We start from the raw sequence: 26,462 nt of genomic DNA, 5'->3' as shown, positions 1-26,462 counted from the left end.
GATAAAGAAGACAAAGTGGTACTAGCATAAGGATAGACATAGATCAACAGAATAGAGTCGAGTCCAGATATGGATCTAAAATTATGGCCAATTTTTGACAAGGGTTCCAAGACAATTCAATGGTGCAAGAACAGTCTTTTCAAGAAATGGTGCTGGGACAACTCTGTCTATATATCTCCATATGAAGAAGCAGAGAGTTAGACCTCTACTTCATAGCATACACACAAATTAATTAAAAAATGCATCAAAGAGAACTGAATAATGTATATAATTGTTTTTTAAATAATTGTTGAATCACTATATCACTATACTGTACACCTGAAACTATTATAACACTATGTGTTAATTACACTGGCGTTAAAATCTTAAAAAGTAATAAATTTTTAAAATGCATCAAATATCTAGGTAAGTAAGAGCTTAAACTATAAAGCTCTTAGAAGACATACAGGAATAAATCTGCATGAACTTGGATTAGTCAACTTCTTTGTAGCGATGACATCAAAATCACAAGCAACAAAAGAAATAAATATGTAAATGGACTACAAAAGTAAGAAAATTCGTATGTCAAAAGACACCACCGATAAATACACAAGAGTAAAAAACTAAAAATAAGAAGCTAAAAAAAAAAAGCTAACCCAAACTATGGGAGAAAATATTTGCAAATCACATATATACAAAAGGAATTTATATCTATAATACATAAGGAACTCTTACAACTCAACAACAAAAGACAACCTAATTTTAAAAGGAGCAAAGGATCTGAAGGGACATTTCTCCAAAGATACCTAAATTGCCAATAAATACATATAAAGACAACTCAGCATTGTTAGCTATCAGGTAATGTAAATAAAAATCATAATGACATAAGCAGTCCCACTGGGGGGATAGGATGGGTATAATCAAAAAGACAAATGTAACAAATGTTGGTGAAGAAACATGAACTGTGTATAGTGGTGATGGTACCATATATAACATGGCACAACCACTTTGTAGAAAGATCTAGCGGTTCTTCAAAGGATTAAACACAGAGCTTCTGAATGATCCATCAATTCAACTCCCAAGTATCTAACATAGATGAAAATACATGTCCACAGTAAAACTTGTCCGTAGGAGCACTATTCACAATAGCCAAAAATTAGAAATGACCCAGCGTTCATAAACTGATTAACGGATAAATAAAATATGGTATATCCATAGGATAATACATTATTTAGCAATAAAAAGAAGTATTTGTACATACTACAACATGGATACACCTTTAAAACAGTATTAAAAGTGAAATAAGACAGTCATAAAATATCACATATGATTCCACTTATATGAAATGTACAAAACAGTCAAATATATAAAGACAGGAAGGAAGAAACGAGAAGTGGCTCTAATGAGTAAGCATTTTCATTTTAGAGTGATGAAAATATTCTAAAATTGTAGTGATGGTTGCACAATTCTGGGTATATAGTGAGAGCCACTGAACTTTATGGTATGTGAATTATATTTCAATAAAACTGTGAAACAAAAAGAATTCAGGTACGACTCTGATTTATGAACCTCCAGGACAGACAATGAGCCATTTTCCACCTTACAGAATTTCACAATGTTTGTTTCAGACATCTGAAGACACAAGTGCTATTTGCCTACAGGGAAACCTATTGCTTCCAGAAATTGTTCACCTAATATTGAAACAATATCCTTAATTTTCTTATTCTTTAGATAAGACCGAAGCTAAAGAATATGCTGAATCAAACACTTTGCGGTAGAAAAGGGAGGAAGGATAATACCCAAGAGTTATTTTCTCTGCAGAAGTTTTTTGGTGTTTTCTTTTTTTTTTTCTTTTTCCCTGTTGTGGTCACTAAATCATAGTAAACGCAGTAGGATATGAAAGTTTAACCTATTTTCTGACACGAAAATTCCAAGGTCATGCCTGTCGATGATACATTATAGGAAATCATTACATACATTCTGTTGAAGAAGGCCACCTTCCCCAGGATGAGAAGAAAATACTCCCTCTTCTCACAAAACAGAAAAGTAGTGAGGTAGTCATTGTGTTTATTTCAAAACTGACCCTGGGTAAAAAAGAAGCACTTATGCTGTGGCTGATAGTTTCAGTTTGTTGAAGATTTGAATTGAAAAACTTCCTGATTGGCTAAGAGCTACTGTGAGAGGAAAATAATATATAAGAGATTAAGAGAAGGTACAGTGTGGAGGGTTAAAAAAGATGGAAATGTAGGAAGCTGAGAAGGTTTGAAGGAGGCAGGCAAGAGAGAAAAATCCCAGGAGATCAGAGCTGGAAAAGTGACCCTGAGGGGAAAATCTGATAAGCCCATGGGTGCCCACAGAAGGTCCACCCAACAAGACTGCACCTGTGTGTAGACATCACGTGGGCACATCCTTTGGGCCACACCAAGCCATCACCATGGGCAGTATGGAAGGTAACTCTGTTACCATTGGGATGTCCCTTACGGATGCCTCCCTGCCATGCTCCGGGGACAATTATAAGGACCAAACAGGATTCTAAGAGAGGGGCTATGAGGCGAGATGGGGTTAATGGGGAAAACGTCAAGACTCATATTCGAAGGGATTGCAGTCAACAACCTTGTCCTTCAAGTGGATTCTCTGCATAAATGAGTGTTACTACGGATTAGGTACTTATGGCACATATGTTGTAATATGATTGATCACTTAGGAAATCCTTTGAAAGAGGATTTTATTTTATTTTAAAGATTTTATTTATTTATTCATGAGAGACAGAGAGGAGAGAGAGAGAGAGAGAGAGGCAGAGACACAGGCAGAGGGAGAAGCAGGCTCCATGCAGGGAGCCCGATGTGGGACTCAATCCCGGGACTCCAGGATCACCCCCTGGGTGGAAGGCAGAGGCTCAACTGCCCAGCCACCCAGGCATCCCAAGGATTTTATTTTAGAGAAAATATTGATTATGATTTACAGTTGAGTCAGATACTTGAACTAGGGTGAAAAATAAATGAATTATTTTATGGGAGACTCCTACCATTGATTAAAACGTCTATTGAGTGCAAGGCACTATTAGTCTACATCATGGGAGGTAAATGTCATTGTTCCTGTTTCATAAAGTAAACTGAGTGTCTGAGAGAACGAACATCTAACTCGGGGCCACACTGCTGGTAAAAATCTCAGACTTTCATCTCCAACTGGGCTTGTGCAATGTATTGTGACATCATTCTTATTTGGCTAATAAATTGCTTCTGAAGAATAAATGAGCAATAGGGTCATCGGTTTGTTTATTTGGGTTTTTTTAAGTGCATAGTGATGCCTATGTAGACAGTAAGGTAAGAATACTCTACTGTAGAGGCAAAATATGTATTTTTAATTTTTTTATTGAGATGTCATCATATTGGCTGAAGGGAGAAAAAAGGACACGGAGTTGTTTAGAAACTTGTGATGCGCCTGCATGCTATAATCAGAAGCCTTTTGCAGCCCCACTAATACCTTGGAATCCCCATTCCTTTGCTAATAATATGATTACACCCTTCTGCTTTGGTGTCTGATCCCAGCAACACCCCCACAGATAACCCAATTCCGGAGAACACCCAAGGTGAAATTCTATCGCTAGTTCCACTAATAATGAAAGCCATGCATCACAGCTGCAAATTGCCAAGGACCCTGGAGTAGGCTAAGAGGAGATATTTTAATAGCCTTAGGTAATTACTAAGCACAGACATTTGCCATAATAGGAAATGGAAGAAGCTGTATCTCAGGTATAAACTGCATAGCAAGAGGGCTGACCCTTCTTTTCCACAAGCACCTCCCAGCAATTTATTTAGACAGTATCACAGAAAGCATTTTAGGATCAAACCAGCTTTGGTGAGAAATCCCAAATTGCAAGGCTGAACAAACTTGGATATGCAGAATAAACTGAAGTTTAAGACTGCTCCAATGGAAAAAATCAAGAACTATATTTTTTCTCCACTTGCTAATTCACTTAATAAACCTAATAACCAAGATAGCAGTCTAATGCTGAGAGTACTAAGAGGAACTGCTTTGAGAAGACATTAGGGAGATATCTTAAACCCTTAAATGAGACTCAAAGGCATCCTATATAGAATTACACATATAGACCACACCTTTAAATAAAAGAATATGAATAGTTAATGTTAAAAAAAAAATCTTTCAGTATCAACCAAGTGGGAAGCGAGCTTATTTTCAGCTGTCACTGCCTCTCCAGGATGTGATCGGGAATGCAATGTGAATGCTGCACTCCTCTTAGCTCTTGTTCATCAGGGAGCTCCCCTGGGCAAATTTCTCATTACTTTACCCAATATGGCTAGGCACTTTTTCTGATGTCATGTCCTGTATCTGTCTGTGGCCAAGCATTTAGCTCAATGTGTCCACCTGGAGTTCTATTACTGAACAGGGGCAAGCTCAGCTTAATTTCAAATCATACCAGCTTTTTATTCATTTAGTGTCAAGATCATCAATGACTTTCAAGTTTTAAAACCAATGGACAGTTTCTGGTCCCTAAAACACATTTTGCACTTGACATCCAAGGTCCCAAACTCTCTTGCTTTTCCTCCTACCACTCTGGCTCTCAGAATTCTTTACTGACCCCTCCTCATCAACCTGCCCTCTAAATTTTGAAATATTTTAAGTCTCTCTGTTAAGCTTCCGATCTTTTCTATAGGCATTAATGATCTCATCTCATCTCATGGTCTTAACTGTCATTTAAATACATTCACAATTGTATTTCTCTAGTTCTGACCTACTATTTCCTGAACTCCAGACTCAGCCTGCTGCCTACTCAACATCTTCATTTGTATGGCATGTGAAATTTATAAACACACACACGTATGTGTGTTAAATATATATATAGACAGTTGACCCTTAAATCACATGGGTTTGTACTGTGTGGGTTCACTTAAATGCAGATTTTTTTCAATAAATATATTAGAAAATTTTAGGAGAGTTTGTGGCAATTTGAAAGAACTCACAGATGAACTACATAGCCTAGAAATACAAAAAAAAAAAAAAAAAAAAAAACCCAAAAACTAAGAAAAAGTCAGGTATTGTAAGAATACAGTGTATGATACATATAACTTACAAAATATGTATTAATCAACTATTTATGTTATTGGTAAGGCTTCTGGTCAACAGCAGGTTATTAGTAGTTAAATCTGGGGGAATTCAGAAGTTACACACAGATTTTCAACTGTGTGGGGGTTGGTGCTGCTTGTTCAAAGGTCAACTGTATATCCATTCCTCTCTCTGTATCTATAAATGCGTTTCATCACTTTCTCTTACACTCCAAACCCAACCCAGCAACAAATCTCAATGGGCGGCCCCTTTAAAGTATATCCAGAAACTTATCACTTTTCGCCACACCTACCTCGGGATCCAAGCAACTAACCTGCTTACCTAGATTAGCCTAACACACCTCCCTATTTTTGGCTTTGTTCCCTTATATTCTACTCTCAGCACAAGTAGTGTGATGTCTTTTAAAAGCAAGTCATGTTAGTCTTCTATTCAACACATACTGATGGTCTTCTATCTCACTCAAAGTAAAAGCCAAAGTCCTTACAATGGCTTAGAAGGCTTTTAACAGTATGTGTCCCTCCCAACCCACCTCTCTTGACCTTATCCCCAGTGATTCTCTCACTGACTCACTCCACTCTGGCACAATGGCTTCTTCTTATTCTTCGCTGAATACAACAGTCAGGCCCCACTTCAAAGCTTTGCACTTGTTCTTCCTTTGCCTAAAATGTTCTTTCCTGTCTCCCTTACCTCCTTCAGTTCTCTGATTAAAATGTCCCCTTCTTTGTGAGACCCTCTCTGACCATCCCATTTTAAATTGTAACGTCCTCTCAGAATTACCTATTCCTCTTCTTTGCTCTTTAATTTTTCTAACACTTGTCATTATTTGGCATAACGTGTATTTTATCCTTGTTGATCTATTGTCTGTATCCTCCCATGTATGCAAGTTGCATGAAGTCAGGGATTTTTTATCTTTTTAAGTCAAGGCTGTGCCCCAGTTCCTCAAACAGTATGTGTCAGATCCAAAACAAGCACCTCATATATATTTTGAATGAATGAATGAATGAATGAGTAAATCCACAGTTATCTGCTTCATATTTAATAGCATGAAATATTTACTTAATGGCTAAGGATCAAAAAACTATAGGGTGCCATGATCTTCAAAATCATCAGTCCAGGGATCCCTGGGTGGCGCAGCGGTTTGACGCCTGCCTTTGGCCCAGGGCGCGATCCTGGAGGCCCGGGATCGAATCCCACGTCGGGCTCCCGGTGCATGGAGCCTGCTTCTCCCTCTGCCTGTGTCTCTGCCTCTCTCTCTCTCTCTCTCTGTGACTATCATGAATAAATAAATAAAATCTTTAAAAAAAAAAAATCATCAGTCCAGTGCATCTCCCTCTACAGATAACAAGGTAAAGTCTGAAGTAGACTCATATCCTCTGTTTCTCACCCTGGGTGCTGTCCATGAATGAGCCTACATGGACTGTTGCATAGTCTCCAGTTCCATTAGAGCTACAGGGCCCTTCCATTTTCTTCAAGTCAGCTTTCCTGCTGTTTTGTGTCAATAATGATGACAAAGATGTGATAGCACTAAGTTTATTGTGTTTACTATTCATTACTCATTGTACTAAGATTTTCTTGTGCATTATGTCATTTAATTCTCATAGCTGGTATTATTGACTCTTTCTTACAAATGAACACAAGACTTAGCAAGGTTAAGCAGTGTGAAAGAGCTCATACAGCTAATTAGAGACAAGAATCTGGTTATGAACTGAGATCTGCCTAAGTCCAGAACCCAAGATCTTGGCCTCTAAGGGTTGGCCTTTAAGAGGCCTCTCGCCTCCCTCAGGTCTCTGCCAAGTTGTGCTTGGCCCTATACAGAGGTGTAGACTCCCTTGGTAGTCCTGATGATGGCCACCATGAAGACAAGGCATTTAGAAGCACGCAGGCGATCCCTGTTTCAAAGACCTTTGGGGTGTAAGGGCAAGACTCCTCTCTATAAATGACAAGAACAAAAAAAAATTAAAAAAAAATAAATGACAAGAACAAAAATGACTGCCATAATTCACTTGAGGTCATCCATCTGGGTCTAAGCATAGCAAAAGTAATTGTTATGAAACATTCAACAGCACCCTCTATTTCTGTTTCCGATACTAGCTACAACATTAGAAGGGAAATTTGGATTTAATGAGACTGTTAAAGCAAATGTACATTCTCTTCTGGCTCATAAACAAGAAATAGAAACATGCAATCCTTTAAAAGCTCTTGCCAGCTAGAATTGGCTAAATTAATGATCTTAAAAAGCAATTTTGAAAAATTACATAATGAATTTAATTCTCCTTTCATTAAAAGATTTATCTCACATGGACAAAACATGTGCTCATCCCATGAAGCAAAATCTGGTAGACTGTCCAAATCCTGGTTCCAATACTTATTAGATATTAGATACAGATATTAGGAATGGTTTTTAGCCATGATAGGCCTCAATTTGTCCATTTTTAAGGGAATTAATGCCACCTATCATGTGCTTTAAAGACTGAATAATGTTATATATAAAAGTGCCTTGCACAGTAGCTGACGTATAATAGCTTCTCAATAAAGGTTAGTTTGTAAATAGGGTCCCTAAAAAAATGCATTAATTTGCCAAGTGCAATGGCATGTTATCATTTGTTAAAGAAGTTTCAAAAGAATTTCTGAAAGTATTTTGTCAATCTTGTCACTTCAGAGGTAGCAAGCCTTTCCATGGACTCCTGTAGACCTCACAGATCTGTACATATAAAGCTTAGAAGTAAAATAGTGAAGTCCTGGATAGTCACCCACATGTCATTATGAGAAACTGAAAATGATTCTCTGTGTGCGTGTGTGTGTGACATTAAGCGTGTGTGTGTGCCTGCCAAGCCCAGCAGGTGCTCTTAGAGCAAGTGATAGAGTCAAAATGTCTCACAAAGAAGAACAGTGTGCTCAGAGAAACAGAAGTACCTGTTTCTTCATAATAACAGGTATTATGTCATATTCTTCATAATAAATATATAATTATTTTTAATAGTAAATGAGCCTCTATCATAAGGATTAAGTTCACATGATGATGGAGGCTGAGAAAGCCCAAGATCTTCAGTCAGCAAGCTAGAGACCCAGGAGACCAATGTATATATATTTCTGGTCATGGTTCTGCTTCTCTGATTGAGGCCTAAGTGAGACGTGTTATTATCAACACTGAAGCCTAGACAATGAGAAACCCTGATGACAGTCTCTTCTGTTTTTTTTCCAGAAAACCAATGAGAAAGCCTGAGGTCATATAAGACCATAAAAACTGATTTATCTGCCAATAGGATAAATCAGCTTAAATATGTCCATACATGTCAAAAGCCATAATGAGACTGAGATGTCATTAAGATGATATGATGATAATATTTCATCAGAGGAACAATGAATATTCAAATCCTACTGTTTGCCTACACACCACCTTTTCTAAGCAAGACAAAGTAACAATTGATGGATTATGGACCTTCACAGCTCTATTGAGATGATGCATAGATGGGTATACGTGTGGTACATGGTAAGAGATGTTGTAAAAGATAATTCAATCTCATCTTCCATAGTGTAAATTCAACAGACCATGCTCAAAATTTAACAAGTGCCAACATACGCACATTAATTAGAAATACAGAAGTAAATACCAAAAGGAGTAGCTATGATAATAGAAAGCAGTTGCCTCCAGGGAGAGAAAACAGTGATGAGGGAGAGGGGTATGGTACAGTGTTGCCTTCTAATATGCCGTACGTATAGCTGATTAAAATTTTAAAATTAATGTAAAAAAGTATATACAAAGATTCCGATCATAGAGTTGCTTATAAAAATAAGAAAATTAACACTAAATATCCATACTCACAAAATGAATAAATTACTATATACTGTATAATGGAATGTACTATGAATGAAATAATCTTTAGAAGGAGAGTTTTAGCAGACATATGCTCATGGTTAATACGGAGCAGCAGGCTTCAAAATCATACAATCAGCATCATCTCAAATAGGATAAAAATGAACTCAAGTAGGAAAAAAGTTAACTGAAGGATGGAAATATCTGGATGTGTAAGTGGTGAGTTATACACGAGTTTGTCCTCTGCTGCTTTTCACGTGTGGATTCACGTTCTCCAAAATTGTCACAATGAACATCAAAAGGAAGGGGGAGGGACAGGAAGAAGCAGAAGAGAAAGGGGAAGGAGGAAAGGGGGGGGTGGAAGAGCAGAGGGAGGGGGGAGGTGATGGGAGCTGCAGTGACTCAAGGAGCAGGTGGAGAAGGCTGGTTGGTCCCAGTGGCACCCAACACTCTGTACCTCCTTGCCACGGGGACGGGGATGACAGACGCCTGGTGCCTTTGGAGTTGCTTTAAAGACTATCCCAGGCCATTCTGAAGGAACTGAGTGTTACTTCCTATGAAGGGGCTGCCCTACTCATGGTCTATATATACTCTTCTGTATCCCCTTTTCTAACTTTTAAAAGAAAAATTCAAATGAATTCATTTGGGGAATATGAAAAATAGTGAAAGGGAATAAAGGGGAAAGGAGAAAAAATAAGTGGGAAATATCAGAAAGGGAGACAGAACATGAGAAACTCCTAACTCTGGGAAACGAACTAGGGGTGGTGGAAGGGGAGGAGGGCGGGGGGTGGATGTGACTGGGTGATGGGCACTGAGGAGGGCACTTGACGGGATGAGCACTGGGTGTTATTCTATATGTTGGCAAATTGAACAACAATAAAAAATAAATTTATTATTAAAAATAAATAAATAAATAAATAAATAAATAAATAATGAACAAAGTGCACCCTTAAAAGTTAATGCTTAGATGAGTTTTGACGAGAGCATACACCTGCGTAAACATCACTGCGGTCAGGATATAGAGCATTTCCATCACCCAGGAAGTTCTTTTGTGTTCCTTGCAGGGAATACAACACTCCGCTGGGAAATCACTGCAGGTAACATCGCGTGGTTTATGCTGCTCGTTAAAGACCTTTGTATAAATGTAAGTGCACAGTACGCGTCCTTCCTTGCCTGCATTCTTTTGCTTGGCATATTTTGGGGATGTGCCCATGTTGTTGCATGCATTAATAATAGTTTGTTCTTTTTTATTGCTAATTAGTGTTACATTACTCGAACATACCATAATTTGTCCATCTGTTTGGATACTTTCCGGTTTGACCCATTACAAGAAAAAAAACACTGCTATGAAGAATTGTGAACATGTCCTTTTGTGGACATATGTCTTCACTTCTTTTCAGCAAATAACTTAGAAATGAAACTGCTATGCTATAAGGGCAGATGGATGTTGAACTTTTTAAGAAATCACCAAGCTGTTTTCTGAAGAGGTTATACTTTTGTACTCCCACTAGAAATGTAGAATTATTCCAGGTTGCTCTACATTTCTGCATATATTTGGTATTGTCAGTCTTCTTTCTTTTAGCTACTATACTAGATGAAAAGGTGTATCTCATGATATGGAATATGTTTACTTTTTGGTCATTTGTGTGTCATCTTCTGTGAAACGTCCATTCAGGGTTTTTTGGTCTACTTTTAATGGGTTGTCTTTTTATTGAGACATTGTGGGGATTTTTTAATCTTCTAAATACAAACCATTTGTCAGAAATACGCATTGCAAATATTTGCTACAGACAGTGGCTTGACATTTTTTTTTGACTTGACATTTTTTAATGGTGTTTTGTAAGAAACAGTTTTTTTTAAAATTTTTATTCTTATGAGATTCAGCATATTATAGTTTCTCTTTTTTAGCTAGTGCTCTTTCAGTTCTAAAATATCTTTGTCTGCCCCATGGTTGCAAATATATTATTCTATGCTTTCCTTTAGATATATTATTCATTTCAAATTAATTTTTGGTATGAAGTAAGGATTGAGTCTAATGATTTATTTTGCTTTCCTATATGGGTAGCCAGTGGTGTCAGCAGATTTGTTGAAAATATTTTACTTTCTGCATTGAATTACCTTTGTACTTACAAGAAATAGATTTGCTTTTTATTAGGGTCCTACAGGCACAGCTTTCTCCCACAACAGGGGTGGTCAAGAATGTCTATGCTCACCATTTGCAAGAACAAACAAGAAAGAATAAAGTCAAAATCATTTTGAATTCCTACCCCTTTCCTGAGATGTTCCCTAATGGGTATTAAGTACTTCATCTAAGAAAGGAAGCATTTCAAAGAAGCAGCTACATAATGTACTAGAGAAATCTAAATCTTTGTGCATGTCTCAGATCCTTTCTGGTGCAAATCTTGGTGTTTCTAAAAGTTAAGCAGAGGGAACAAACATTTACGGAGGGTTTAAGTTTTGCCAGGTACTTAAGCAAGCATTTTAAGAACATTATCTCCAGTACCGCTCTTATGGATACTATGAGGTAGCTATCTGAATTCCATTATGTGGATAAGAAAACTAAGAGCTTGGTACAGTCACTTGGCCGGTTGGTGGTAGAAGCAGGATCTGGCTGTGTTTGCTTGCATCCAAATCCACAGTCCTTTAGGATATTTCATGTGACCGTTCACAGAAGAAATCTGAAGGACATCCCATTAGGGGACAAGAAAATAGATGGAGAATGTTTCTAGTATTCTTGAGCTACAGGATCATCAATCCTCTTTCAAAATCCTTAAGTTGTGAGAGGTTTCTTCTCTTTACCAAATTTACCACCTCAATTTTGGGCCTTGAGCTAAGTTTCGAATAATATAATACCCTGAAAGCCACTGGATTGGAGCAGATCCCTGAGTATTCTCAGGGGCATGTGTTGGTAGACTCAATTACAAGAGCAAGGATAGCTTTTATATATTTTCAATGGAATTTTAAAAATAAATATATTTTCCCTAAAGCAAATTTATTGGCTGACAAACTGAGAATTTACTTGTAATTACCGCCTTCCCCACTCATGTACACAGATACCTTAGACACTAATTATTACATGATTCCCTTGACAGTATCTTATTTTCCCATGTACCAAGTAATCATTGTCAGCTGTAAATAACAATAAGAAGACAACATGTGCCAGGGCCATATTGTGTAACAGAGTTTATATGGCTTGCACTCATGTAAAAGAAATAAAAAAGGCAGGCACTGGCCCTGACAATCACAGGAATTTAGGGTTTGCAAGTGAGGTTCTCTTTTGTTAACCTGACAAAATTAGTCATGCTTCCTGTATCTTTCTTGCCACATTTTTGGGGCACTGTTAGATTTTATTTGGGGAGTGTTGCATGTAGCCAAATTTATTCAAATGCATTTGTTTTCAAGCAGACTGAAGCATACCACAACAAAGCTATTCGTATTTGTTACCTCCCTCCCCATGATATTTGCTGGAAATGTGAGGCAAACACACACTCTCCTTTTGAAATGATGGCTCTGAAGAAATGTAAGCTGGCTGCTGCCACTACCATGTCACAAGAACTTATCCATGTGTCAAGTCAATGAAGAGAAAGCAGAGCTGAGAAATGAGAGAATGGATGCTGATCAAATTTAAACTTTGGCTTCGTCCACACCTACGTCAGATTAGGTTTCCATGTCCAACAACGAAACTGTCCCTGAGAAATACTCAAGGTAAGTCCATGGGGACAAAGCGCCAAGCATGTTGCCAACACGCACTGATGCACAAGCATCAGAAATGTCACACAAAGTGGGCATCTAAGAAAAGCAGCCTTGGCTCCCAAGCTGGCTTCTGCTAACAAGATGTTCTCTGAAGATGGTTTTGTTGGGGTTGGACCTAACACCAAAGGGCACACAGAGGAACAGGTTCTATCTGGCTGGCTAGCAGGAGGCATCAGGTGGAGGGGGCACAAGTACATCCTGACGCACCTGTTTGACTTACGTGGCACTTAATCATGCACTGGCTATGATGAGCCTGGTGATGCTGTTTGTAGCAAGTCTTGTATTATGTAGCCTTTTGTGTGAACGTGACTCCAATCCCCTCTTACACTTCAAGCTCCTCAAGAAAGTGCTATGTGTGATGCTTTTCAAAATTCCTCGTGGTGCCTGGCGCAGACCTTGATATACAGCAGATTCTCATAAATACTCACTGAATTAACGGAGGAATCAAACATCAAATGAATGAAATACCGTATCATTGTTAAGGTCACTGTATAAATAAAACTTTATCAAATCCAATTTACCATCTGTTTACTTGATTCTGTTTTTCCCTTCCTTGTCCTTATTTAAAATGACCCTCTCAGGGTATTATGCTGAGCAGAATAAGTCAAACAGAGGAAAACAATTATCATATGATCTCACTCACGGGTGGAATTTAAGAAACGAAACAAAGGAGTATAAAATAAAACAAGACGTAATCAGAGAGGGAGACAAACCACAGGAGACTCTTAATCATAGGAAACACTCAGGGTTTCTGGACGGGAGGGAATGGGGTAACTGGGTGATGGGATGAGCACAAGGTGTTATATCAGACTGATGAATCACTGACCTCTTCCTCTGAAACTAATAATACACCATATGTTAATTAACTGAATTTAAAGAAACCAACAAAAAACTCTAAGCCAAAACATTCAGGAATAAAATATTACACAGGCAAAAAACAAAACTAAACAAAACAAAACAAAACAAAACACCCTCTCCTACTTTTTAAGTCTCTGAACTATATACGAAGTTTGGGTTTAGTCTGAATGTTTAAAACTCAAGCAACCTTCCCCAACTTCTTTGTCTTGGCTCCTACACTTACCTTTTAAGAGTTAGGTGATTTTTCTTCACCAGTAACTTTTTTTTTCATAGGGTGCATCTCCACTATTTTTCAAAACCAGCCCATCACTATGCAGAAAGCTACCCCATTCTAAACCATGAGCCTTGTTCATGGCCAAGACAGAATGAGGACTATATCCTCCAAAATAAATCGTGTACAGGACTTCTGTTAACAGCCCAGACATACAGTCACACCAAAGTCAGATCTCTGGCAGTGGACCTTAGAAATCCCCTCTTTCTCTCTCTCTCTCTCTCCCTCTTTCTCTCCCTTTTTCCAATTATCCCCAAGAGAATTTTATGCTCGCAAAGAATGAGGATCACCGTGAATTACTTTGACTTGAGAAACGGAGGGAGGCAAAGCACCTCCTTACGTTCAAAGGACTCACTATGGTAGCAGGGATGAAGTTAGTTGTTAGTAAGTATCTGCTTCTCCTAGAACAGGAAAACTCTTCAACTCTTCAACGTGAAGAATTATTTTGGACAAGCAACAGCATTACAGAGAAACATTCCATTCTAGAGCTGAAGTTTAGAGGTGAAGCCAGAAGCTGTTTAATGTCCCACCATCAGGCCCAGGAATCTTTTCCAAAATTCTTTTCAGGGTAATAAAAGGATCTCAGTTTCAATTATAAGCTCAGAACACAGAGGTTATTTTTGGACATCTATCTCCTCTTTGTTTAGGACAGAACCACCAGCATGGGTTTACACTTGATAATTCACTTAAATATCAGTGAGACTATCCTGTCAGAAACCTTCAAACGCTGTGTGATTGGAAACCCTTGGGAAATTTCCCTTTAGGGGGCCTGACAGCCCTGGAAATACAAAATAATGATTTTTTTTCCTTTTTCCAAGAATAGATGTGTTGAATAACTGCAGTTATTTTTTTATGTAACATATGCTATAGTCTCTGAACTCTTTCTAAAATATATGCTACATAGCTACAATACTCAGAAAAATATGTGATCTAAGAAATTCCTCCCTTAAAGTTTCCCTCCATTAAGAAGCCATGTTTGCCTCACTCATTCTCTAAAGACGAGGGAAATTTTTGCCCTATGGTATTGGGAGCCAGGGGGGGAATATTGGGATTATACTACATAAGACCTATGATTTCTGTTTGAGGCGAGAAAATTAAAAAGGTGAGAAGACCTCCTGGCTCCCTAACAATCCCTCAGTGTGGCCCACAGAGTATCATACAAAGAGCGAGGAATGCTTGAGCCTCTAGAACCTGGGAAAGGCAAGAAAGTAGATTCTTCCCAAGAGCCTCCAAAAGGAAAATAACCCTGCTGACATCTTCATTTTAGCCCCACTGAGACCCATTTCAGACTTTCAACATCTAGAACTGCAAATAAATAAACTTATGGTGTTTAAGTCACTGAGTTTGTAGTAATGTGTTACAGCAACCATAGGAAACCAATGCATTTCATGATAAGTAATTAATTAGCGACAGGCAGAGGTGGGAACAAATTTTCGTAGAAATCAGTTGATAAAAATTACACTGACAGGTAACTTGGAATAAATATACGTGCAACAAGCAAAATGTTCTGTAAACCATAACAAGTACCCTAAAATATATGCCAGTAATTTTGATGCAGCCCATGTAAAGACAAGAATATGAGGGCTTTTTCTGGAAGTGAAAAGTGACTAATAAAACCAGAACTGCACTGAAGATCATTCACAGGTTTCGCACATATTCTGAGGCATAAAACCTCATGGTTAAGAGCATGGGTGCTGAGACCAGACTATTTAGCTCTGTCAGTTGTTCATTCCGTTGACCTTGGGCATAAACACTCAAAGCTTGCATTTCCTTAGACATTTAAAAAAAGGGTAATAACATCTACTTTATGGAAGGATGAAAATTAAATGGGTTAACTCAACATAAAACACAGCACAGTGCCCATATATAATGAGTTCAAAAATGTCATCTATTTGTATGATATTTTCATTCTTACATTGATAGAGTTCTCATTCCAAACATTGGCACTTTAAGCAAATTATTTTGTTGTCTTCATTAAGACCCAATTAAACAACTGCTCCCAGGACGCTACAGTGTCAGGACTGGGTGGACCCAATGGAAGAATCACGGTTCACACTCAGGTACCACACAGTAGGAAGAGCCAGGTAAGCATCTCTGCTGGCAGGATTTTGTCTTAATGAGGGGTATTTCTGCCTGGGTGAACTTCACATTATAGCAGCATCTGGAGCTAATCTCTGCACCCAGCGGGTGTCTGTGGACACCAATGACTCCCATTCCTACCATAAGAGAGAGGAGTAAAGAGTTGAAATCAACTGAAAAGGAAGGTAGCAGAAACACCCGTAGTTCTTGGCATTACTGAGCCTAAAGAATGGCTGAATTGCTTCCTTATGAAGCAGCACAGATGCTAGAAACTTGCACCTGTTCTTAGGTGTGAAAAAGGAGAAGAGGAAAAAAAAAAAAACAGAAGAAACAAGAACATCAAGGGAGAAAGAGACCAGTTTTCAGAAGTCACAAAGACCAAAACTCTACAGTAGGAGAATAAATAACCATTTGGGGACCTATCCTCCTCACCGAACTATGAGTTTTTCACAGAAAATACCTTCCTCACTGTTGTGAGCCACACAGTAGACACCCAACAAATATCTATTCAACTGAGTTCTAAGGGTGAAATACCATAAAATACAAAATTATGAAATGTGTGGCAGGATAATTTAATCATCTGTGAGATATTTTCCTTTCTACAGAAGGTGTGTGTGTGTGTGTGTGTGTGCGCACCATCCAAAGGGAGAAGATTCCAGGCTTTGTATCCTAAAATCCAGAGATCTCCAGCGAATTAAGCTGATTTGTTTTATTTTATTTTTTTATTTTTTATTTTATTTTATTTTTTATTTTTTTTAATTTATTTTTTATTGGTGTTCAATTTACTAACATACAGAATAACCCCCAGTGCCCGTCACCCATTCACTCCCACCCCCCGCCCTTCTCCCCTTCTACCACCCCTAGTTCGTTTTTTTTAAAAGCCAAGGTCTACAGAGACACAGACCCAAAGTCTACGCATAGGGTGCAGGATACAGCCCTGAGCTATGTGAATGGAAGACACAGCTGAAAGGGAGCATCCTAAGGCAAATGAAGCCAGTTAGGGCTTTGGGGGAGACTTCCAGGAATGCCAGGGAGACAAGGCCTTTGACCAGGTGGCTTGCAGGTGTTGGAACCATCAACACGGAGGGCCACAGGGGTGAGCGCTGGGGTTTTGAGGCCTCAGATAAAACTTCCTGGTTCCACGGGATAGAAAAAAAGGTTTCAAGGGCAGCCTGGGGGCTCAGCGGTTTAGCACCTGCCTTCAGCCCAGGGCGTGGCCCTGGGGTCCCAGGTTCAAGTCCCATGTTGGGCTCCCTGCATGGAGCCTGCTCCTCCCTCTGCCTGTGTCTCTGCCTCTGTCTCTGTGTGTTTATCATGAATAAATCTATTTAAAAAAATAAAAAAAGAAAAGGGGAATCAAGACAGCCTCACCAGTGTCAGCTGGGCCTGCGATGGGTTAAAGACTCAGAGCCCTCCATTGCAGGGGGTACCATGTAAATCCTCCGATTCCTTGCAGGACTCTAAGAAAGGAGGACGATGAAAAGGATGCAAAGAGTCATTTAATTTGATTTGGAAAAATAAAAACATGTCATGCTTCTGTCCAGACAGCAGTAAGACAAAATTCATATACCTGTATACAAACGATAAGACTGCCCTGAAGCGTTAAAGCAGCTACCTCTGTTTAGTGCCACTATAATATTCATTTTTCAAACACATACATATACACACACATAAGTACGTTTCTTTTAAAAATTAAAGTATGAAGAATCCACATTCCTACCCTCTACTCTATAGATAATGGTGAAACGATTTTTTTTCCTGGGAGCGACAGATGTCGCCCTTCTTTGGAACAAAGTTAAAGTGGGCGCCTGGCCCTGGCCCCCAAGAAGTGGGGACCCCTTGGGCTTCCCCGTCCCCAGGGCCCGGGCCAGCACCTGCTGCAGCCCACGAGCCAGGCGGCCGAGGCTGGAGGTTGGGGTCTCCCTGGAGAAGACCCCCGCCAACTGCTCCTGCCTCCGCTGGCACCCAGGTCATCCAAGCTCTGACATTAGGAAGTCTCGGTGACTATGGGGGGGCGTCGGTGTGTCCCCAGCCACCTGGGGGGGCTGGGTGAGCCTTGGGGGTGCAGCTCCCAGCTGCTGAGGGCCGCGGGGCCGGGGAGGGCGAGGGGCCCAGGCCGCGGGTCAGGATGCTAGGCCGCGGCCCAGGCCTAGGCCTCTCCCCGCGGCCCTGGCACAGGCCCCGGCCTTGGCCGCCCACGGGCCCCTCTGGGTGGGGGAACAGCCCACCTTGTTCCCTTTTGTTTGTGGTGACAATGGGTAGCATCCAAGCCACCGGACCGCAAAGCATCAGGAAGGAGCCCGCCGCTCCCACACCTGGAGTCTCCCTGACAGAGGGGCCGCCTTACTCCCGGTCCCTCGGCCTGACACCCGGGCCTCGCGGGCGGGGACCCAGGGGGTGGATGGCACCGACCCCCACAGGCTGGGAAGGGGCAGCCACCTGGCCCGGCTCCCTGCCCCTGCTCAGGGCGGGGGCACAGGTTAGGCCCAGACCAACTGCCACCCAGCCCAGCAAGGGAAGCCAGTCGCTGGGGCCGGGGAGGGGGGGGCAAGGAGAGGGTAGCAGCTGACATGACTCAGGGGTCAGCGGGTCTCTGACACCCCCCGGGGACAAGCACGTGCGGGGTGGCCTCCCCCTGCTACAGCCACCCGGCCCTAAGCTTCCCACGGGACCTCGGGGCTCCCCGCTGGCCCCAAGGCCAACCTGACCAGCCGGGAGCTCGGCCGTCTGTCCATCCCACCCGACCGTTAACCCGAGGCCCTCTGCAGGCCCCTGTGCCGAGGACAGGGTTCGTGCTCCCCGTGAGGCATGAAGGTCTCTCCCCCTCACACGTCCGCCCGGGCTTAACGTTTTGAGCTTCATTTAATTCTGCTGTGACCTCCCAGACCGAGATCTCTTGGTGATGATCAGAGAGCCGGTCACAGTGCTCCCGTAGACTTGTTGCCTTCAGAGCACATTTGATTTTATTGATTTTCTTATAATGTTTGTAATTGTTCCAGTTTGTGGGAACTTTTTTCTTTCCTTCCTTTGTGTCCCCCTAATTGCTTTATCTTTAACAAGAAAGATGTGTTTGTGGCTTGTTGATCTCTGCCTTCATTAAGAATGTATGTGGCAAGACAGGCTTGGTAAAGAAAGGCAAAACTCTATTATCAAAAATTTCAATTATGCCTTCTATAGATGTTCCTCTTTCATTAAAACACTGCAAAATGTCTTTGTCCTTCACGTCACGAATATCATGGAGGGGGGAAATCTGTAACGCTCAGCGCTTTGATTCCAATGCCCTGTTACCAGTGTTTGGAATAAAACAGTTTAACTTGGTTATTTGATCCTCTTCGTCCTTCTTAATGCCTCTGCATTATCCTCTGTGTTTTGACAAAGGGAATGAGTAGCCATCCAAGGTCAACCCAAAAGCCCCGAGGAGGAGCAGTCCTTTCTATGCGCGCAGATACAACAAACATTTACAAACAAAATGCCAAGGAGGTTGTCAATTACTGGGAATAAAGAGAACAAAAGACAAGTTTCCCGATGCTAAAGCTGGGTGAAATTGCACAAGGGGATGAGGCCCATCAAAGCCTCCAGCTGTGAGGGTTCAGGTCATTGAGGTTTCAACCAGGGACTCTAGAATCGCACAAGTTGGAGTTCAAGTCTTGGTTTGGTTACGTGAGCAACCTCAGGCAAGTTACGTGACCTATTTGAGTTTCCCCGACCTATAAATATGGGTACCAGCAGGACCTCTCAAGATTTTTGTGACTGTTAAATTGATACTGCAGGTAAAATGCTCATCAGAGTGTCCAGTACAGAGTACGTACTCAATGAGTTTTAACTCTAAGATGGACTCGGATCCTACCTCACTGCCATTAGCCACTAGACTAAACACAGAAGGTTCCCCATTAACGCTTACTGACTGAAGTCAGTCCGGAAAATTCTACGCCCAATCAGATGATGAGACATCACACGTTAAATTGACGATTTCCACCCTATGTTGGGGAAGTTAAACGGGTATTGGGCTTAAGTGGGTGGGAGCATGAGTGTGCAACTTAGGTTTACTGCAGTCCAAATCTCTCACGTTAACGCCAGCCTCAGGTTATTTCTATTCATTTAAAGTCAAGACGATGGTCAACCAGCAGTCTGCAAATCTGTTTATACTCCACAATTCCAATTTCTGGCTAAAGCAAATATAACAGGAATGCTGAATTGGAGCATACTTCTTGGTGCATCCAATTGCATCTTCCATTAAGTCCAGCTTCGGTCCTTGTCCTTAACAATAAAATGGGCGCACAGGACTCCGTGCTAGATTCAAAGTACACCGCGCTGGTCCACCAGGTGTCGCCTCCATGGCAAAAGTAACTATAAAAATAATAACTCCGGAAGAAAGGAGAATCGTCTAAATCTATATTGAAAAGTTTGCAAAAATTATAACATCTTAAAAATCATCAATTGAAAAAAAATAGGCCAACAGCCTTGAGGAAGAAGAATAATAACCAGTTCCAACAAACAATCAATAGCTAATTATTGAGCACTTCCTAAGCATTCAGCATTTTCCAAAAGCTTATCTAAGAATAACCTTCGAAATTCTCTGCCCATGTGGGTAATGACCTGAACTGATATCAGGTATAAGAAATGGAGCAGACTGAACCAATAAAACGAAATCATCAAAAAATGTAGCCCATGTTACACAGCAAGAAGGTTTCAGTATATAGGACACAGAGAAGTGTTGTGGACAAAATCTCTATGGAAGTTTAGAATAAATTTGTTTAAGGCAATGTGCTTAAGGCAGATACTGTCAAAAACAGCACAGAAAAAATTTAGGAACTGACTGTGGTTTATAGAATTCTCCTTTTTTTTGAAGGTTGGTATTTACCATCATCCTGATAAATGCTCCTTTACAGTCTATTCATTCCTTGTCGGCCCATATCCCCCACCTCTAGTATTTATTGCATAAAGGAATGTTTCTCAGGCTATTCAGAGATAAATCTCTTCATTGATGGAAGGTTTTCACACTGCCTATTATGTGCCTATCTAGACTCAGCCAACAATTTATTACCACTTGAAAAAGGAGGCAATGAGGTAAAAGACTGAATTGTTTTTATGTCCGTGTCTATATTTCTTAAAGAGTAAGAAGCTTTATAAAAGAAATTCATCCTGGAACCACATGAACCACCATTCATTTGGAATAAAGTGAGCTTGTTATAAAATATTGAAAACAGAATCAAATTCTAGGAGGCTGTCACTATGTTTTACTACCAGGAGCTATTAAAATCTCCACCCAGTTGCTTTCTGCCTCTTACCAACTAACATAATACTATGAGCCTCCAAATACGAGCTCCTTGCACCACAGATAGAATCCACATATAGCACCGGAACACAGGCCCTCACATCGCTCATTGAGGGAGAGTCCCATCCACTGAATAGGATACGTGCAGTCTTATCAGCCCTGATATATATCGCGTGCTTAGTAGAAAGTACTAGGACGTAGTCCCAGGCTCATCACTAACACACTCTGTTACCTTGGACAAGTCATTTAACTTCTCTTCTCATTTTCCTAATGTAAACGATAAGACTGTAGATGAGATAGCCTCAAAGATCCTTTTTATTTAGGTCCTACATTATCTGAGTCTGTATTTCCCAACCAATGAAAACGCCCGGCCACCACATCCACTACTGACTAATGTACTTTAGTGCTGCCTGCACATGTGCTTTGGTGAGCATTTTCCAAAACAAGACAAACCAACTGAGCAACATCTATTTGAGAACACGAGGTTTTAACTACGACAAAATGTGACTTTACAAAGAGCCATATAAATTCGGTCAAGTGGACCGTTACTACTGGGTTATCCTCCAATCGCGAGATAAAATAACCAGGCCTTCGGCAAAAACAGATTTTTCTCCCTGTCCACAATGTAAGCGTTCAGAGGTAATCACCACCCTGAATCTCAAAGGACAGATTCTAATGCGGTCAGCACTGCCAAACCATGGGTAAGAGTAGTTTAAATATCAATTAGATTTTTGTGCCAAAAAAAAAAAAATCATCAGAAACAATCTTATCAATCGATAAATATGCTTATCCTTGACCCAGAGAGAAAAGACAAGGAAGGGCAAGAAAAGAAAATACCTCATTTTTCAACGTATTGTCACTGTCACTATTACAGTTCTGGCCTGCAAGATCCCTGGATCCCTGTCCCTTACCCTTTTCTGAGAGATCTATTTGTAAGCACGAGATGGTTTTGTTTGACCTTAGAACACCAGAGGATTATAGTTCATTTGGATTGTATATTCCTGCGGTGAGACGTATATGGCCCAAACGCAAGCCTTGAGGAAGAGCCAGGGTGTCCTGATAAACACTCTTTCTGGACAAGAGATGATGTGGGTGCATATATGACCATAGGGATATCTATTACCTTCATTAGGCCTCCTTCCATAGGTCTAAGAATAAAGATACCATAGCAGCAATATTTCCTGGTACACCGAGATCTATATGAAGGCACACAAAAGATTTTGGATCCTCTGGCCCCGTGGCTGAAAGTAACTTTATCAATTTAAAAATATTATCTAGTTTTATTAAAGTGTAATGGACAAGCCGCAAAACTGGCTGATTATCAATACGCAGCAAATATTAGCAAATGTAAACCATACGGCAGCTACCGACGCAATCAACTTTGGGACATTTCCATTACCTCAAAAATTCCTTTATGTCCCTTTGCAGACAATCTTCACCCTCCAGCCCCAGAAAACCTATGACCCACTGTCACTATGGTTTTGTCCTTCCTAGAACTTCCTACAAATGGAGTCATCATTTAGTATTTAATTTTATATCCATCTTCTTTCACGTAGCATGTTTTTGAGATTGATCCATGTTATGAGTATTAATTTTTTTATCCCTTTTATCCCAACACAATTTCATACTATGACTATGCCAAAACTTATTTATCTATGTGCCAACAGACGGACATTTGCTCTATTTCCAGTTTAGAGCTCTTATCAATAATGCTGCTCTGAACAATACTGTAAAATTCTGTATGCAGACCTATGTTTCCATTTTTCATGGGAAGATATAAAAAAAAAAGAGAGAGGGAGAGAGAGGAAGAGAGAGAGAGTGGCTGGCTCATTTGGTAAGTGTGCATTTAATTTGTAAAAACTGTAAAACTGCTTTCCAAAGTGGCCACAGTGTTCTTCATTCCCACCAGCAGTGAGGATCTGAAAGTTTCACATCCTTGACAACACTCATAATTTTCAGTCTCTTAATTTCAGTTTTTCTAATGGATATCTGGTGGGATTGCGCTGCAGCTTTAGTCTGCATTTCCCTAGGACCAATAATGTCGAGCATCTTTGCATGTGCTTCTTGCTATGTGCGTTCCTTTGGAATGTGTGTGAAGTGCCTGTTCAAATCTTCTGCTCATATTTAAAATGGGCTGTAGGACTTATTATTGAGCAATAGGATTTCTCTATATATACCCTTGATACAATTTCCTGGCAGATATGTTTTCTGCAAATGTCTACTCCAAATGCGTGGCTTGCTTTTCATTTTCTTAACCATAGCTTTCAACAAGCAAGTTTTAATTTTGATGAATCTATTTCATCTTTTTTTTGCTCTTAGGATTCGTGCTCTTTGTGTCCAAACTAGGAAACCTTTGCCTAACTCAGGGTAAAAGAGATTTTATCCTGTTTTCTTCTAGAATTTTTGTGGTTTCAACTTTTGTGTTTAATCTATGGCCCATTTTTAATTAATTTTTCTGTAAGGTATAATAAAAGGATGGAGGTTCATTTCTTTCCATGTGGATATATAGTTATTCCGGTTCTATTTATTTAAAAAAATATGATTCTTACAATACTAAATCACCTCTGCACCTGTAATTAAAAGTTTGACTTCATTTCTGAGGTTTAACTGTCAACAGCTGTCAAGCCCCACTTGACTCTTCCATTCTGCCCCACAGCTGGGCAGGTATCAGCAGGAAATTCAAACCTTACAAAGCCCCAGCCAGCACGCGCACACTTTTCTGGAGGGCAACCCTGAGCCGCTGTGAAGTTCCAAGCACCGTCTAGGCCTCACTCAAGCCAGCCTGCACCTGTTCGTGCCTCACCTGCTCTCCCAGGAGTCCCTTGTGTGACTAACACCTTTTCCCTCGAGTCCTCTTAGCCTGCGTGGTATCATCATCCCACCTGTTAATTGAGAGGTGGTCCACTCACCCTCTGCCATGTCAGAAAACATCTTTGTCAGAAATGAATGGACTATATGAATATAGGTCCATCTCTTAATTCTCAACTCTTGTTTCACTGATCCGTGTGTCTATTCCTCTGTCAAAACCATATGACCTTATTAGTATAGCTTTATAATTAGTCTTAAAATCACCTAGCCATTAAGTCTCCCAACTTCCTTTTTATTCAAGGTTGTCCTGTATATTCTAGGTGTTTTGAAATTTCATATAAATTTTAGGATCAACATGTCAAATTACAAAAACAATTACTGGGATTGTGATATAGATTATATTAAATCTAGAGACGAATTTTAGGGAAATTGCTATTAATAACACTGATGTTTTTCTTTTTTTAAAAGAATGTTTATTTATTTATTTGACAGAGAGACAGAGAACAAGCAGGAGGAGCAGCAGGCAGAGGAAGCGGGAGAAGCGGGGAGCCCAATGCAGAGCTGGATCCCGGGACCCTGGGATCATGACCAGAGCCGAAGGCAGATGCTTCACCGACTGAGCCACCCAGACGCTCCAACACTGATGTTTTTCTGTGCAAGAACATCATGTAATTCTCCATCTGTTTAGGTTTTTAATTTATCTCAGCAAACTCTTAGTTTGAAGTGATAGGATCTGACACATCAAAATGTATTCCTAAGTACTTTTTGTTTGATGTAATTTTCAAATTTTTAGTTGCCAGAATCTACAAATAATACATTTCTGCATGTTAATTTAGTGCCTTGTGACCTTGCTAAATCCATATATCAGCTCTAATATTTTTAATGTATTTCTGAAGGTTTTCGATAGATTTGACATTGGCATCTTGAACAAAGGCATATTTATTTTTTCCTTTCCAATATGTGTGACTCTTTTTCCCTTTTCTTTATTTCACGGGCAATGTTTTCCAGGTCAATGCTAAATAAAAGAGGTGAGAGTGAATCTCCTTCTCTTGTTCTTGATATTAGATAGGAAGCATTCAGTCTTATATCCTTAGGCAGAGTAGACTTATTGCATTCTGTGCCCCATTCTTCACCTTTCCCTCGATCTACAACCTTTCCAATATAATCTTATAGTAGCCTATCTAACTCTGGACCTAACCATGTGACTTTTCATGAATCATATTTATTTAAATCCTGTTGGCTAAAGTGAGGTTGGAAAAAGTATTTATACATTGCTACTTACTCTCTTACGCTTTCTCTTATTTCAATAAAAACATGTCTCGGTTAACCTCGTAGAAATGAAAGACATGTGGAACAGAACCAAGTTGACCTGAGCATCCTAGCCAAATCTACTGCACCTCATCATCCAGTGACCTTCAGACCTATGAGCAAGCCCCGCCAAAAACAGCCAAACCATCCAGTCAAGCTCCATTTGGCTTCAAGTTTATGAGCAAGCCCATCTGAGATTACCTGAGCCATGTCAGAGCCACTAAAGCTTGCAAATACATTTATTGTTCTGCCGTTGAAATTTCATAATTGTTTGTTATGCAGCATTACTGTGCCGCTGGTTAACTGACACAGTGGATTAGAATCAGCTTGTGCCAATCCCATTCGATTTAATCTAGGAATACCAATAGTCATCTGAAATTCTTCCATAGTCTCAAAGCATCCAACATAGCCCTGTTCTTTCTGCAAATGTTTCAGAGAAAAGGGCATAAGCTATTAACATCTCAGTTTCAATGAATTTTTCATATTCAGAGGCTTCCTGCAATAATATTTACAGTGTCCCTGAAAATAGCATGTATATGTGTTAGGGCCCAGAGAAGGGAATACATAGCATAGCTGGAGAGAACCAGGATTTGATAATATCAAATAAATTGGGCCATTGTTACATGCCAAGAGTGTTAGTCACCTGCCACATTTCTTTCTCCAGCTCCAAAAGCAGGCCCTCTTTCTTGTGCTCCATCATGAGAGGAGTTTTGGCAATAGAAATGCAACATTCCTCTTGTGATTTCAATTTCACAGTTGAATAAGGAACAAGCATGAGCAGAGAGTAGCCTAAGAAAGGCATGACAAGCATGGCAGATGGGGGAGCCTAGTCATTTATTCTGCATCCTTCCTCCTTCCCATAACCCTTTTACTTCGTACAACAACAACAAAAAAATGAAAGTGGGCTTCAAGTCCGTTTGAGGTGCCAGACACAGCCTTTAACTTCCCCAAATGACTAGATTCCAATCAGGCAGAAACATAGGGTTGGTGTCCTTCCATTAATCTCTGATTGTGTTTCTGCTTTAAGGTTTATTTAAAGAATAAGCTTCTCCCCCAGGTCTGTGCCACTGGAGGAGAAGAGAAGAGAGGACAGTGAAAGTGACATCTGTCGGCTAGCAGTAATTAAGCAGAGATGTGTCGAGTTTCAGAGCTCTAAATGGTCCCGTTAAAGTGTTGATGAGCAGTGAAATGTCTGATTAAATTTTAAGCACGGATAAATGGGCCAGCCCCAC

General features: G+C 40.1%; 1 long non-coding RNA gene across 2 annotated transcripts in view; it reads right to left on the bottom strand.

The window, feature by feature from the left end:
* Positions 1 to 18,306, bottom strand: part of LOC111090928 — a 75,435-nt gene extending 57,129 nt beyond the window's left edge. For both annotated transcript variants that reach the window (XR_005373309.1, XR_005373310.1), the window contains exons 1-2: positions 18,068 to 18,306; positions 17,211 to 17,299 (exon numbers count right to left, since the gene is read on the bottom strand). This is a non-coding gene — a long non-coding RNA (uncharacterized LOC111090928). The remainder of the gene's footprint in view (positions 1 to 17,210; positions 17,300 to 18,067) is intronic.
* Between the last annotated feature and the right edge of the window lie 8,156 nt (positions 18,307 to 26,462).

The sequence above is a fragment of the Canis lupus genome, chromosome 18 (genome assembly GCF_011100685.1).
Source record: "Canis lupus familiaris isolate Mischka breed German Shepherd chromosome 18, alternate assembly UU_Cfam_GSD_1.0, whole genome shotgun sequence".
NCBI lineage: Eukaryota > Metazoa > Chordata > Mammalia > Carnivora > Canidae > Canis > Canis lupus.
This window is presented reverse-complemented; position numbering and strand designations above follow the sequence as displayed.